This window comes from Mus caroli, unplaced genomic scaffold (genome assembly GCF_978045245.1).
Source record: "Mus caroli unplaced genomic scaffold, Mus_caroli_1 scaffold_3, whole genome shotgun sequence".
Taxonomy (NCBI): domain Eukaryota; kingdom Metazoa; phylum Chordata; class Mammalia; order Rodentia; family Muridae; genus Mus; species Mus caroli.
In genome coordinates, this window is record NW_028227258.1 from 110780605 (window position 1) to 110785085 (window position 4481).

Below are 4481 nucleotides of genomic sequence, written 5' to 3' on the forward strand. Positions count from 1 at the left end.
TGAAAGCCAGAAAGAGCATTGGATCCCCTGCAACTGAAGTCACAGGCAGTTAGGAACCACGTCAGGGTTCCTAGGCCAACCTAGTAAGTGCTCGTAACCATTGAGCCATCTCTCCAGCCCCCAACCCCATCTACTTTGAAGACCCAGCTTAGTCTCCTGGAAGTTCATGGAAAGCCCGGAGGATTGCATTCCTTCGCTCTAAGGGAGGACCAAAAAAAAGGCTTTCGGGCTCCCCTGTTCTCGTTTGCTCGGCCACCAGAGAGCCCATCATGCCCCTGCAATGCTGGAGATGAAAGAAGTTTTCATAGGAAGTAAAGAGCCACACCAGCACATGCCTTGCTACTCTCTGAGCGCACGGTGGCCTAAAGTGCCCGGGTGCTCACAAATTCCTAGTGAAGGGAAGGTGGGGGAGAGATCTGCCCTGATAAACATTTGAGCAGCAACTTCTTTCAGAGGCTGCCTTTCTTAGGGGCAGCAGGTTGGGCTGCTCAGAGGCAAGAGTGGCCTTACTAGGAGTATCCCTTTAAAATAAAGCCAACTACCAGCCTGGTTTGCAGCTGGGATGCACATGACCACTGTTAGCGTTGGAGGGTGTCAGCACTATCTATCAGCTCCTTTGCTTCCAGACTCTTCTTCTTGTGGCTGAAGATTTCCAGATTGCACTTTGGTTTCAGTGTGTTCAGAAATGAAAAGCAAAAGGAAAAATTACATTATTCTTCAGGGGGGTCAATTTTCGAACGGGGATTTAAGTCACGTGTGTGCTTCCCAATGCTGCTTAGTTTGGGCGTTGATTTTTGCCGGTGCAAAACACAGCTTTTCTCACCTCCAAGGCAGGAAGAGTTTATCCAGGGCCAAATCTGAGTGACCCAGGAGCAGGTATCCAGGTTACCCAAATAACGTAACCCAAGATGCAAGCAATTATCATCATAAAACGAAATAAGTCGGAAGTCAAAACACTTATCAGACACAATGGTAGAAACAGCGGCGAGGAGGCAGGTGATCGAAAAGTGATGGCCACAGCTCAGGTCGCAGATGCTCTTGGATGATATCCTGGACCTTGGGATACCCTTGACTTTTGCGAGAGGCCGGCAGTCTCTGAGTTTAGTGCATCCCAGAGGTTTTACCTGCTAGTTGGAAGGGTGTTAGGTCAGATACAGGAGGTTGGTCCTAAATGCTCTTAAGGACACTAAAGTCAGGGCAAGATAACTTGATTCTGGTCCTGCAATACTGCAGCTCTCCATATTTATAAAATTCTGATCAGTCAGTCTTGTACAATCCTTAATGTAGATTGGTTTTTAACTTCTGGGAACTTTAGAATTTTATCTAAAGCATTGTCATTTAAACGGTCTCTGACAACTGTCTTTCCAGGAACCATTATTTGTATAGCACTATTCCAGAGTCCCCATCATTAAGGGACCTAAATGTGTAAGATGTGCACTAGACTTTCTTTGGTGAGCTACTGATGATGTGGTTCCATCCTTTCTTTTTTTAATCTTTGCCTTTTAATTCACCCCCTAAATTGTTGGTTTGGCCATTTTTAAAATCATATTTCATAAAACATGATTTTTCCCTACGTTGGTGGCATGGTGTAACCCAAAGCTCTTCCCATGCATTTGAACAGCGTCCTTCTCTGCTCTTATTAAGCTACTACTGGTTGGGGTTGAGGCTGTAGCTCAGCCGGTTGAATGTTGGCCTATTATACATGAAACTTTGTCTTTGATCTCCAGCACTGCCTCAATGAGATGTGTGGTTTTTTGCCTCATTCCAGCACTTGGGGGACAGAGGCAAGGGGATCATCACACCTCAAACTCTGGAACGTGGAGAAGGAAGAAGAGCTCTCTGTCACAAAGTTAGCATCTATGAATACTCATCTAAAACCTTCTGGGGCAGTCATTCATTCTCTCCTTCAGCTGTGGATGCAGCCATTCACTGGGCAGAACCAGAGGAGTGCCGGGGCTAGGAGGACGCTTCTTAAACCACAGGTTATAACTGAATATAGACTTGCAAAAAAATGGCAACAGAAAAAAAAAGGTCTCTGGACAAGCAACAACCAAAATATAATTCCATAACTCAAAATAAAAAATTGTGATAAATCTGAGGCATTTCAGGGAGGACTCACCAGTGTTACATCATGTGACTTCCGACCCATCATTGGCTGCCAACACACAGCATGCTCCGCATACTTTGCATGTAATCACACAGCACACTGTGGACCACTGCCGAAACATCTCAGTTCAGATTCAAGTTCATTGTATGTTATTAACTGCAGCGTTTTTACTGTGAATATAAACCTGCTCGTCTTTATAAAACTGTAGTGGTTCAATTGCAGAGAGCAGCCTTTCAATACTAGTGTTTACCTACTGCCTTTCTGCAGCAGGGAGGCAGCACGTTAGGACTGTGATAGACATCTTTCTCAGTATGCAAAGTTGCTTGATCTTTCATCAGTGGCAAAACTACATCTAGACTGACTGTTCCAAGATGAATTTCTTTCTTACTCACAAAGGCTCACTAAGTAAAGGCCTGTTCCTTGAGACAGCTCACCTCCAATTAGTGCTCCATGCCCAGTCACCAGCTCTGTGGGAAACTCTCACCCAGAGCTGACTGGAGATGAGCAGAAAGCCTCTGAAACATGATTGCCTGGGTCACCAAAGTTCCACAGTGTAGAATGGAAGCCTTTAAGAAAGCCCATGGACTCCTTTTCTGAGAGCTGGTGGTGCGTGCTGCAGAGCTCTGTCCAGTCTTCTCAGTCCCGACTCACCGCTGTTTGCTCCTGCTGAGGAACAAGTTGGTCAGGAAGCAGCCCTCAGCCATGGCATTTAATGATACCGGAAAGATGGCGGTGGAGCCCAAAGTGGCAATTCACAGAATTTGAATCATGCTCACCAGCTGCAACTTGAAGTCGCTGGAGAAGGTTTATGCAGAGTTGATCAGAGGCACAAAGGAAAATAATCTGAAAGTGAAAGGGCCCTTGTGCATTGCCTACCAAGTCACTACCAGAAAAACACTTTGTGGTGAAGGTTCCAAGACATGGGATCATTTCCAGATGAGGATCCACACACGACTCATTGATTTATAGAGTCCTTCTGAGATTGTTAAGCAGATTTCTTCTATCAGTATTGAGCCAGGAGTTGAGGCTGAAGTCACCATTGCAGATGCCTAAGTCTACTGAATAAATTTACTTAATTGAAGAAGAAGAAGAAGAAGAAGAAGAAGAAGAAGAAGAAGAAGAAGAGGAAGAGGAAGAGGAAGAGGAAGAGGAAGAGGAAGAGGAAGAGGAAGAGGAAGAGGAAGAGGAAGAGGAAGAGGAAGAAGAAGAAGAAGAAGAAGAAGAAGAAGAAGAAGAAGAAGAAGAAGAAGAAGAAGAAGAAGAAGAGGAAGAGGAAGAGGAAAAAGAAGAGGAGGAGGAAAAAGAAGAGGAGGAGGAGGAGGAGGAGGAGGAGAGGGGGAGGAGAAGAAAGCCCATGGACACTGAAATGGCTCAGTAGGTAAAGACATTTTCTGCCCAGACTAAGACCCCAAGTTTGATTTCCAAGGACTTTTTAATAAGAGAGAATTAAGAAGGTGCCATCTGGTTAGAGCACTGGCTGCACTTCCAGATGGCCTGGTTTCAATTCTAACACTCACATGGTGGCTCACAACTGTCTGTAACTGTAGTCCCATGGGATCCAGTGTCTTCTTCTGGTATGCAGATGTATATCCAGACAAAACACCCATATACATACAATACAAAAATCAATCTTTTTAATGATGATAGACCAGTGGTTTCTCAACTGGGACCCTTTAATACAGTTCCTCATGTCATGGTGATGCCCCAACCATAAAGTTATTTTTCATTGCTACTTCATAACTCTAACTTTGCTAATGTTACGAATCATAATGTAAATATCTGTGTTTTCTGATGGTCTTGAGGGGGTTCACAACCCATAGATGATAGAGTGTAGTGGTTAGTTTTTATTATCAATTGGACATGTCTGTGAGTATGTTTCCAAACGTATGTTAGCTGAGGAGGGAGGACCCACCCTGATTCTGGGCAGCAGCATCTCATAAGCTGGAGGCTTAGGTCAAACAGAAGGGAAGAGGTGATGTACCAGCCTGACTCCATCTTGGGCTTAAAAGTCACCTTAGAGTAAAGACAAACTAGGTTCATTTCTGTTTGTGATTAAGCTTATGCTTCTCAAGGACTGGGCTATGCCCCATCTGTACCTTTAACTACAAACGAGTCTGTACTGCCTGTTCGAGGAAATGGCAACCATGTATTTGTTTCAAAGAGTTGTTATGACCGTCTGGCAACCCCACCTTTGTTTCAGGAGGTTGTTATGGCTGTCTACTGTAGCGACCACCTTGTTACGTTACTCTGTAACTTCACCCATCTGCCTGCCAAATCCCTCACGTGGAAAGCCCCTGACCTTGGACTATAAAAACCCTTTTCTTCACCATGTCTAATGCTAATCTGTTGAACTCCACCTTAGGGGAAAACAGCG

At 44.7% G+C, this 4481-nt stretch overlaps 1 pseudogene; it reads left to right on the forward strand.

The window, feature by feature from the left end:
* The first annotated feature begins 2809 nt into the window (after positions 1-2809).
* LOC110291757 (small ribosomal subunit protein uS10 pseudogene) lies at positions 2810-3160 on the forward strand (annotated as a pseudogene).
* The last annotated feature ends 1321 nt before the right edge of the window (positions 3161-4481 follow it).